Raw genomic sequence first — 12,241 nt, 5'->3', positions numbered from 1 at the left:
ATTTTAAGAAAATCTATAAATACCCAAATTAATCCTACTGCTAGGCAATGACAAAACAAAACAGTGGCAAAAAGATTCACTAAAAAATTAATCCTAGCTCATTTTATAGCAGAAATACTAATCTGACTAAAACTCATATAAAACAATTTTTAAAAACTAAAACATGGCTGAAACTATTTTATACAGAAACTTCAGGAAATTTGCAGACTAGAGCAAAAAGAATCAACTAAAAAAATTAAATAACCTAAGAGAAATAGATTTTACAAGACTGGAACTATTTTGGTTTTAAAACAGAACGAAAATAAACCTAAAACAAATAAACAGGCGCTACCGGGCCGAATTGGGTGCGATCTATAACTAAATAGCGCTCGGGCGATTTTAGCTAAAACGCGTACTGGTTAAATAAAAGAGAACCGATTGGGCCGGTCTACACTAAACCGTAACCAAACCGGAAATAAACTAATCTAGTAAAACAAAACCTAACCCTTCGCTACGATCTAATCTACGGTGTAGATTAAAGATCTAACAGTGGAGAGGGGGGTCTCACGGTGGTTCGACGACGGCGGGACGACGGCGAGGCGGCTTGGCGTAGATCGGGGCGGCGTCTCCGGCGGTCTCCGATGTCGGTGAAGGTGTCGAGGAGGTGCGGCGGGTCGAGGCGGGGTCGGTGGTGGTCTCGATGGTGCTTGGGGACGACGAGAACAGCCGAGGCGTTAACGGTAGTGCCCTGGTGAGCTGCAGCTCCGGCGATCGGCGGACGAGCTCGGGGCAGCGGCTTCGGTGGGTCCTGGGCGACGAAACGATGTCAGCAAGGTGCGGTAGGTCGAGGGGTTCAATTGGATGAGCTTGGAGGCAGGGTGATTGCTCACCGGAGGCGAGCGCGGTGGTGAACGATGGCGGCGGAGGCGAGATGCAATCGGTGATTGTGTGAGCTGCGGTGGGAGTTGGGTAGGGTTTTAGGGGGTGCGAGGGAGGAGAGGTTGGGCTTTATATAGGGAGTTATCATGGAGAAGGGGCGACTCGGGATCATGATCACGGGAAGATCGGAACCGCGGCGGCGCTCGGGCGTGCTCTGGTTCGGTTTCGTGAGCGAGGGGTTGGGGAGGGGGCGACCGAGAGGATGAGGGTTCGGCGCGGCGCGGGCAGAGTAGGCAGCCTCGGCGCTAGTGGGCTGCGACTCAGCGCTGGCTGGCGCCTTGGTTTTTTTTAAATAAGGCAGAGAATAAAATATAAATAGAAAATAAAAATACTTTTATATATGACATATATATATATATATCAAAATTCTTAGAAAAACAAATCCTACAAGAATAACTATTTTTCAAAGGCGAAAATAAAACTTTATAAAAAATCATTTTTTTGGAAATTCCAAATAAATCCAAATTTAAATTCAAACTTTGGCATTATTTTCTTCTGACATTTTTGGAGTGTTATTTTAGCTCCTCTCATACTTTTGAACAAGTATTTGTCAGGGATTTTTGAAATGAAATTCAAATGCCAAGTTGAATCCAAATTCAAATAAAACCCGAATGCCTCTGAAATTTTCCAAATATCACTCAATTCAAACAAAATGCATATATGCTTAGCTAATAATTGTAAAACGTTCCAAATTGAAAATTTAGGATGTTACAAACCTACCCACCTTAAGATGAATCTTGCCCTCGAGATTTGGTTGGATAGCAATTAGGTGCAGGTGGTCTCGACGGAGATCTTCTTCCCGCTCCCAGGTGACTTCCTCCTCGGAGCGGTGGCTCCATAGACCCTTGCAGAACTTGATGATCTTGCTGCGGGTAACTCTGTTCGTAGTCTCGAGAATTCTGACGGGTTTCTCCCCATAAGTCAAATCACTGTCAAGTGGTATGGCCTCTAGGGGCACTGTGTCTCTCAGAGGAATATCGGCCATCTCGGCATGACATTTCTTCAGCTGAGAAACGGAAAGACATCGTGAACTCTGGACAATCCGTCCGACAATTCCAACTTGTATGCAACTTCTCCTCTGCGTTCAAGAATTTTGTATGGGCCTATGAACCGGGGTGCTAACTTTCCTTTAACACCGAACCTCTTGATTCCTCGAAGTGGGGACACACGCAGGTATGCTCGGTCTCCCGCTTCATACGTTACTTCCTTGCGTTTACTATAGGCATAACTCTTCTGCCTCGACTGAGCTATCTTAAGTCTATCTCGAATCAGCTTGACCTTCTCTTTGGAGTCTCTGATAAGATCGGGACCAAAAAGTTTTCGGTCTCCAACTCCATCCCACAACAATGGTGTTCTCCACCTCCTTCTATATAGAGCTTCAAAAGGGGCCATCTTCAGACTGGTCTGATAGCTATTGTCATACGAGAACTCTGCGTATGGCAGATTGTCATCCCAGCTAGACCCGTAGTCTAGCGCATAGGCTCTCAACATGTCCTCCAAAATCTAATTGACTCTCTCGGTCTGTCCATCTATCTGCAGATGAAAAGTTGTACTGAACTCCATCCTTGTACCCAAAGTTTCATGCAACTGATTCCAAAACTTTGAGATAAATTGTGCTCCTCTATCTAACACGATACTCCTCGGAACTCCATGCAGACATACGGTCCTGGTCATGTATATCTTGGCTAACTTGGAACTAGTATATGTGGTCTTCACGGGAATGAAATGAGCTACCTTGGTCAAGTCAACTACTACCCAGATGGAATCACAACCTGAACGGGTCCTCGATGATCCTGTGATAAAATCCATTCCAAGTTTTTCCCATTTCCACTCGGGTATCGACAGAGGTTGAAGTAACCCTGCCGACTTCTGATGTTCTGCCTTTACTCGCTGACAAACATCGCATACTGCTACATACTCGGCAATATCCTTCTTCGCACCTGTCCACCAGAAACTTTCCTTCAAGTCCAGATAAATCTTGGTGCTGCCTGGGTGAACCGAGTACGGTGAATCATGGGCCTCCTGAAGGATTAACTTCCTGACCTCTGGATCATTGGGCACATAGATACGATCCTCAAACCATAAAGTTTTGTGCTCATCCTCAAAACCTTTATCCTTTCCGTTACTCATATTTTCCTTTATCTCTGCAATTTCATTGTCCGTCTTCTGGGCTTCTCGGATTCTTTCGGTCAAAGTGGATCGAATATCCAAGGTGGCGACAAGTCCTCTTGGTACTATCTCCAGTCGGAGCTCTCTGAGATTGTCGGCTAATTCCTGTGGTAATCCTCCAGCTATGAGGGTGTTCACGTAGCTTTTACGGCTCAAGGCATCTGCTACAACATTTTCCTTTCCTGGGTGGTAATGCAATATCATATCATGGTCCTTCATCAACTCTAGACATCTCCTATGTCTGAGGTTCAACTCCTTCTGCATGAAAATGTATTTCAAGCTCTTATGATCCGTGTAAACATTACAACTGTTTCTGACAAGGAAATGTCTCCAGGTCTTGAGTGCATGCACTACGGCTACTAACTCCAAATTATGTGTGGCATAATTCATCTCATGAGGTCGTAGCTATCTGGAGGTATAAGCTACAACTTTTCCTTCCTGCATGAGCACTCCTCCGAGTCCTTGATGAGAAGCATCACAATATACCTGGTAATCCTTTTGTATGTCCGGCAAAATGAGCACTGGGGCTGTAACCAGAGGTTTCTTTAGCTCCTGAAAAATGGCTTCACAATCCTCCATCCAAATGTACTTAGTTTCCTTTTACAAAATCTCAGTCACGGGCTTGGCAATCTTGGAGAAATTCTCAATAAACCTCTGATAATATCCTGTGGGTCCGAGAAAACTGCGGATCTCCTTGACCGAGGTGGGTGACTGCCATTTGGTGACCGATTCAACCTTGGTGGGGTCTACTGCTATTCCTTCTCCTGAAATAACATGTCCGAGGAATCCGACTTCGTTCAACCAAAATTCACATTTGCTGAACTTGGCATATAACTGATGTTCTTGGAGTTTCTCCAGAACTAGACGCAAATGTTCCTTATGCTCTTCCTCGCTCTTGGAGAAAACCAATATGTCATCGATGAACACCACGACAAACTTGTCCAGATATTCCATAAATACCTTGTTCATCATGCTCATAAAATACATAGGGGTGTTAGTCAATCCGAATGACATGATTGTATACTCATATAAACCATAACTTGTGGTGAAGGCTGTTTTGGATATATCCTATTCACGAATCTTCAACTGATGATACCCTGATCGAAGATCGATCTTGGAGAATACTTTGGCTCCAACTAGCTGATCAAATAAATCATTAATCATCAGCAGAGGGTACTTATTCTTGATGGTCATGTCGTTCAACGAACAATAATCCACAACCATTCTCAGGGTTCCGTCCTTCTTCTCTACCAAAAAATTGGGGTTCCCCAAGGTGACGAGCTTGGACAAATATATCCCTTCTCCAATAGCTCATTAATTTGCTTCTTGATCTCTTCCAAATTGTTCGGGGGTATCCGATAAGGTCTCTTAGATATTGGGGCTGTGCCGGTCAATAACTCAATCAAAAACTCAATGTCTCTATTTGGTGGCATTCCTTGTAATTCCTCCGGAGATACATCAGGAAAATCTTGCACTACAAGCACTTCCTCCTGAACAACTCCTATGAGAGAATTCACCTGATTCTTATCCTCTTCTGCTCTGGGGTGGTGAGCAAAATCGTCTTGCGGGCACAGTCGATGTTTCCTTCAAAGTTTGTCAACCAGTCCATGCCTAGGATCACATCCAACCCCTGGGATTCCAATACTATGAGGTCTGCGGGAAAATCATGATTTCCGATGCTGAGGGTCCAATGATAGCCTAAGCCTGCCGTCATCTCTCCTCCTAGGGAAGTGACCTGAAGAGGGGTGTCGGTGTCAAAACCGGCACATCTCGGGTAGGGGGTCCCGAACTGTGCGTCTAGGCGGATGGTAACAGGAGACCGGGGACACGATGTTTTTACCCAGGTTCGGGCCCTCTCGATGGAGGTAAAACCCTACGTCCTGCTTGATTAATATTGATGATATGGGTAGTACAAGAGTAGATCTACCATGAGATCAGAGAGGCTAAACCCTAGAAGCTAGCCTATGGTATGATTGTCTGTTTGTACAGACTAAAACCCTCCGGTTTATATAGACATCGGAGAGGGCTAGGGTTACACAAAGTCGGTTACAATGGTAGGAGATCTACATATCCATATCGCCAAGCTTGCCTTCCATGCCAAGGAAAGTCCCTTTCGGACACGGGACGAAGTCTTCAATCTTGTATCTTCATAGTCCAGGAGTCCGGCCGAAGGTATAGTCCGTCTATCCGGACACCCCCTAATCCAGGACTCCCTCAGTAGTCCCTGAACCAGGCTTCAATGACGACGAGTCCGGCGCGTAGATTGTCTTCGGCATTGCAAGGCGCGTTCCTCCTCCAAGTACTTCATAGAAGATTTTGAACACAAAGGTAGTGTCCGGCTCTGCAAAATAAGTTTCCACATATTGCCATAGAGAGAATAATATTTACACAAATCTAATCTGCTGACGTATTCCGTAGCGTGGCATCACACCACGGCCAAGTCTTTATTCAAATCGTTTTACTGTCCCACCTCAGCGCGTTTAGCGAGGCAGTTTCCTTGGCACGTCTTGTCAAAGCAGAGATCATGTCCCCTTATTCCGGGATTCTCATCAATACGGGCGTTGGTAACCCAACCATACCCGTTGGTATGTTTTCTGATCAAAGGCGAGTCCCAAATGGTCACGGGGAGGGCCCTTGGTATTCGACCTCTTATAAAGAGACCAAGGCCTTACTCCTTTCTTTCAATCTCAAATGAGTTCGCCCTTCGCCTCGAGTTCCAACACCCAAGGCTCCAGATTTCAGGCGCTTCGGACCTTCGACAATGTCCGGTTCCGACCTTCGAGGCCGATGGATGCCCTCCTCCGTCACGGAGGAGGACATGCTGAAGTTGAGAGAGGCCAGGTTCTTGACCGGCGAAATCTGGCATAGGCTGTCTGCTCAAGGCCAGGTCATTCCCACTCCCAAGCCTGGTGAGAGTGTGGTGTTCATGTCTCACTTCCTTCGGGGGCTAGGCTTCCCGACAGATACCTTCGTGAGGGGGCTCATGTTTTATTATGGGCTGGAATTTCACGACTTAGCTCCGGAGTCCATCCTCCATATTTCCTCATTCATCGTCGTGTGTGAAGCCTTCCTCCGTATTACTCCTCACTTCGGACTATGGCTCAAGACCTTCAAAGTAGAGCCGAAGATGATCGAGGGACGGCACGCGGAGTGCGGAGGTGCTTTTATAAGCAAGAATGCTGGTGCTCCATGGCCCGAGGGCTCTTTTCAAGAGGAGTCCGGCTTATGGCAACGAGAGTGGTTTTACATCACCGTTCCCAGGGGCACCAAGTGGGTGGCGCCACCTGCATTTTGCTCGGGTCCCCCACCACAGCTAGTGTCATGGGTCAATAAAGGACTGGACTAGGGGCCATCCAAGGATGTGCCCTTATTGCAGGGCAGCATTCAAGATCTCTTAGAAAGAGACATTAGCCTAGTCGTGGTGACGCAGGTCATGTTGATCCGCCGAGCCTTGCCCGGCAAACGTCGCCCCTTCACCTATGGGAGTTCAATCCGGAGGGACCACGAGCTCTCCAGCATTTCATGGGCGCAACGCCCGTGGAGATGTACAAATTGTTCTTCGGATCACAAGCAATGTGTCCGGACTTGAGTGAGGACGCAGGCCTGAGCTGCAATCGCCCGGATACTCAAGTAAGTAGCCTTGTGCCCGGACTCGCTATCCGTATATTTATCATAAAATTGCCCCTAAAAGAGCTGTCCTTTAAACAGGAGTGGATAGAGAAAGCAAAGCTAATCAGGTGTCCGGCCCCCTCCCCGAGGCCACGCCGGATCCCGTGCTAGTCAGGATGTTGGAGGTTGTGCCTTTGGAGGAAAGCGAGGGAGGGGACAAGGAAGCTACAGCCTCCTCGAAGAAGGTTGTACGGAAGGGAGGAATCGAAAATTCCTCTCCTCAGGGGAACAAGAGGACCGCTTCTGACGACCCGGAGACCATGGCCTCAAAGCGGGGGAAGAAATCTTTGTCAGAGGATCCTGCGCCGGGGGATACTTCGGCCGAATTATGCCCTCAAGAGGATCAGCCCTCCACCGAGCCGTAAGTAGGGAGGAGTTTTTCTTTTTAAGAAATGAGAGAAATCCTTGCGTTATATCTGAGAAGAGTAATGGAAAATTTACCTTGTAGCTCGGACCTTAGCCCTTCTCAGCAGAGCTCGTCTTCGGGGGATCTTCTTCCGGAGATGATGGAGAGCGGAATGCCTCCCCCTGTCGTACCGCCTTGCGAGGCGGGCGACCCTGAGGTATCGTTGCGGAGGGTTTCTCCGAATCCGGTAGGGCCGGAAGGTAGTCATATGGCCCCCCAAAGCCCTCCGCGTCCGGCCTTCGAAAAGGGCCATCGGACGAGTCCGATACTATCTGGTGCGTGGTCGGAGGAGCTGAAGGATCTGCTAGGGCGAGCATCTATCTCAGAGGAGCACTGTGCATTGATGGGTACGGTGATTGAGATGATTTCATCCGCGGAGAGCGGATTGCACGAGGCCGTCAGGAGTTTACTGACAGGTTTTGAGGTACGCAAAATAATGTACCCTTTTTGGATAGTTGCGCATAAATAAGATGCGCCCTGTGTAGATAGTAGCCCCTGAGACTCTGTGCGTTGTCAAAAGTGACGACGCGCAGAGGATCATAATCCCAGGTCTAATATGCCGTCTTCATACGTAGGTGGCGAAGTGTCGGGTGGCCAGCCGGACTGATGAATTTGCTAAGCTAAAGCGGCAACTTGACATGGCAGATGTCGACATCGCGCTTGTCAACAAGCGGCTTGATGAGGCACAAGGTATGTAATTACTTTGATGGCACCTGGTAAGAGGAGCTTTATGCCAGTATCTTACAATGTGTGCGCTTGATGCAGATGGTGCTGCTGCCATGGAGAATCTTTGGGCGGAACTTTCCCGAGCCAAGGAGCAACCCAGGAAAAGTGATGCAGCTGCCGGAAAGGCAATTGAAGAGCTGAAAGCCGAATAGGCTGCTCACTGTCGAAGCAAGAAGGAAATGGCCGAGATGGCTGTGAAGCTGAAGAGCACTGCTGACCATTGCAAGCTTCTTGAAAAAGAAGATCAGGCGGAACAGACGGACCTGGAGAAGGCCGTTGCCGATGCCAAGGATGCTCGCTTTGCGATGAGAGCTATGAAGGAGGAGCTGCGTCAGGCCGGAGAGATCGCGGCTAGAAAGCCCTTTATGCTGCGGAGGAAGTTCCGTGATCCTAAACATGCTCCGTTAGACCAGATGTGGAGTACGGCGGACACCTATCTGGATTTGGCAGCGAGTGCCGCAGATGCGGCCGAACACTTCCGAGATCAAGAATATCGCGAAGTGGAAAAGCTCTTTTGGTCGCAGTTCCACAATCCAGAGAGTCCATTGTCATTAGCCGATCATTTGGACGAATGGGCCGAGCTAAATAGGTTGTCCGGACTCGCCATGAAGTATGTCATGAGTAATTTATGGCCAAAGAGGCCAGAGCCGAAAAGTTATTTCAACTTGGTTCAGCAGTTCCTTGGTGCGGTGCCGCATATCAATGTGATGAAGAGGTCAGCGTGCATAGAGGGTGCGCGGATGGCTCTTGCCCGTGTCAAGACATACTGGGCGGAAATGGAGGCCACCGCTATTGCATCCCCAGACTCGGATGGAAGAAGAGTACCTGTCGAGCACTATTTTCAGGAAGTTCTGCAAGGCGCTAGTTTAATAGAGACGCAGTGCTCGAAAGATACTATATTCGAATAGCATATATTATTCTAAAACAATATTTTGATAAATTGTAGAAGCTTTTTATACTTGTGCCTGCAAGTATTATAATACCTCCTATGCGGCCGTTTAACATATATGTATATATAATCTGAAAGATGGCAGTCGTCGGCTTCAGCCCCCACTCACATAATGCGGGGGTGTTCGCAGAAGGTGCATTTTCACACTTGATCCAACGTCTTGGTCCTACAAAGGATGTGATAGCGCAGCAAACTAGACTATGATGCTTTATCACTTTCACTTAGCCATAGGAGTTTGACAGTGAGGCTACTTATATAGCCCCTGGTGGCGCTTGCGCTTGCCCGAACTCGGGGCGCGTATGTGCCTGGCCGGGAAGCGGCCCTTCGTTAATGCGGATGAATCCTAAAGATTCCGGTAAGTCATCGAGTGGTTGACCAGTCTCACGCTATATCATGACAGTCAGTTTTCAGCTTTCTCTACTGAGGTGCTCGCCTGGCCGAACTGGGGCACAATCGCAGTAGTTCTCCTGGTGCCGCCTTAGCCGATAGAGCGGAACGTAAGGTAGCAAAACACAGGAGCCGGGCAAACCCAACATTTGACCAAAGACATGATTCGGAGCTGATGCATATAAGGCCAAACTCGCGACGCCGAACACTCCCTAAGGTATTCGGTCTTTATGAGGGCGGGCGGGATAACGCCCTTAGTAATAAGCCCCTAGTGTCCAGGTACGCGCAAAACTCTGACATGGCCACATGCCAAAACGCCAGCCTCCTCCTTGGTTATACCAAGAAGCCAGGGGATGTGTATCAACAAGGGACAGTAAAAAAGGTTTACGCAGGGTCTTAATCTGAAAAGAATCCTTGGAACGGGTCCCTGCTGCATGTTTGCGCCTGTGTCTCCATTGTGCCGTATCCTGGACGGGCGTAGCACCGTGTTCATCTGTAAAAGAGAGGAACTTAGTTGAAGAAAGATCGTGCCGAACATGAGTTATACTAAATAAACAAAGTATAAATCGAAATGAGTAAAATTGAGCTTTATTGTCTCTTGTTTTATATGCGCGGAGCCCCTAGTACAGGGGTATACGGCTGTTAAGCCTTTATCAATTGTATGTTTATGCTGGACTCGTCTAGCCATGTCCGTGGTCTTGACGACCTGTTTAGGTGCTTTGGCTGGTGAAGCCGCTTTATTGTGAGGCTGTCAAGGCAGCCGCACTGTCTTCCGCGCGGGAGGAACACTTAATGTTTTCCCTTTAATGAGATGATGCCTCGTGGACCGGGCATCTTAAGCGTAAGAGATGCATAATGCGGTATTGCGTTAAAGCGGGCGAAAGCTTCACGTCCCAGCAGTGCTTGATAGCTACTTGAGAATGGGACGATGTGGAAAGTTAGTTGTTCGCGACGGAAGTTATCGGGGGAGCCGAACATAACTTCTAGCCAGAGAGAACCCATGCAACGGGCATCCGGGCCTGGAGTTACCCCTTGAAAGGAGGTTTTGCTATGGCGAATTTTTGTTGGGTCTATCCCCATGTTGCGGATTGTGTCCTGGTATAACAGGTTTAGACCACTGTCGCCGTCCATCAGGACATTTGTAAAGTGGAGTCCGCCGATTATTGGATCTAATACCAAGGCAGTCCAGCCTGCGTTCCGGATGCTTCTAGAGTAATCCTGATGGTCGAAGGTGATCGGTTTTAACAACCATTGGCGAGACTCCTTTGGGATAGGCCGTATGGCGCGTATCTCTATTGGCGCCATTCTGTTCGTCATGTGAAGTAAGTTTACTGTTTTGACTTCTTGTGGGAAATCCTTTTGTTTCCTGGCGCTCTGCTTGTGGGGTTCGTCGTCGTCCTCATTTGGTGTGTCGAGCCCCTTGTGTTCGGCGTTGAGTTTGCCGGATTGCTTGAAAACCCAACAATCTCTGTGGGTATGGTTCGCAGGCTTCCCGGGAGTACTGTGTATTTGACATATCTTGTCCAAGATTTTGTTTAAGTTGGATAGCTCGTCCATGTTATCCTTGAGGGGCGGCTTTCTCTGATTCTGCCACGAGCTTTTGAATCCGGCGTTGACCACCGTGCTCTTTGGGCTGTTTCCCTTATTCTGGCGCTGGTCCTTGCTGCGTTGGGGTTTTCCGTTTTCATCCCTAACTTCGGATGTACTTGGGTCGCTGGTGCTACATCTCGCCAACCAGTTGTCCTCTCCTGCGCAAAAGTGGGTCATGAGGCTTGTTAATGCGGCCATTGTTCTTGGCTTTTCTTGGCCGAGGTGTCTGGCGAGCCACTCGTCTCGAACGTTATGCTTAAAAGCTGCTAGGGCTTCGGCGCCCGGACAGTCGACTATCTGATTCTTTTTAGTAAGAAATTTGTTCCAGAATTTCCGGGCTGACTCTCCGGGCTGTTGAGTTATGTGACTGAGATCGTCTGCATCTGGAGGGTGGACATAGGTCCCTTGAAAATTTGCCCGGAAAGCATCCTCAAGCTCTTCCCAACTTCCAATGGTGTTTTTGGGAAGGCTTTTGAGCCAATGCCGGGCTGGCCCTTTAAGCTTGAGGGGTAAGTATTTTATGGCGTGGAGGTCATCTCCTCTGGCCATGTGTATGTGGAGGATATAATCCTCGATCCAGACCCCAAGGTCTGTTGTTCGTTCGTACGCCTCTATGTTTACGGGCTTGAATCCTGCTGGAAATTCATGGTCCAGCACCTCATCGGTGAAACATAGGGGGTGTGCAGCACCCCTGTATTTGGGTGTGCCGTGATGTTCGAATATTTGTTGTGTTGCATTGCTTACTAGAGCTTGCTTTCTTGGCCCGTAGATAGATCTGGCTGGGCCATCTTTTTGATGCGGATCCTTTGGTGGATCGCGTGCCGGCTTGTGTGCGGCGCCGCTTGCCGCTCCATGCTGGCCATGCGGTCGTCTACCCGACCGAGTGGCTTTCCTATTTTTTGACTGCAGGGGCTCAAAGGCCTCCTCGTCAAATTCAGGTAGTAGCTTTCGCTTTGGATAACTTTTTGTGCGGCGGCTGTCGCCATATTTGTCTGCGGTGTTGCGTACTTTGCTCCATCTGATTCTGAGTGCATCTTCCGCAGTTTTGAGCTTCCGCTTCTGCTTTTTCAGGCTACGCGCAGTGGCGACGAGCCTTTTGTGGAGGTTCTTCTGCTCCATGAACCTATCCGGCGTAAGGTCGTCCGGACTATTGTTTTCGCCGGGGACGGGGTGTTCGGTTTGTTTATCCAAGTTGCCCTGTTCGGACGATTGCTCGAAGGCATGTTCGTCGTCCGCTGGCTCGTCCTGCTTTATGGCTGGGTCTGGATGGCTGCTTTCTCTGTCGAGGCGGGGCTTGGAGCGTCGCTTACGTTGCCGCTTTGATTGCTTTTCGAGTGAACGATCCCTCATTGCATCCCTGTGTTCCTCGTCGTCGCTTCCTTTGGGTGTGTCCACCATGTATACATCATGAGATGAGGTGGCTGTCT

This window comes from Triticum dicoccoides, chromosome 7A (assembly GCF_002162155.2).
Source record: "Triticum dicoccoides isolate Atlit2015 ecotype Zavitan chromosome 7A, WEW_v2.0, whole genome shotgun sequence".
In the NCBI taxonomy this organism is placed as follows: Eukaryota; Viridiplantae; Streptophyta; class Magnoliopsida; order Poales; family Poaceae; genus Triticum; species Triticum dicoccoides.
Note: the sequence above shows the minus strand (reverse complement) of the source record.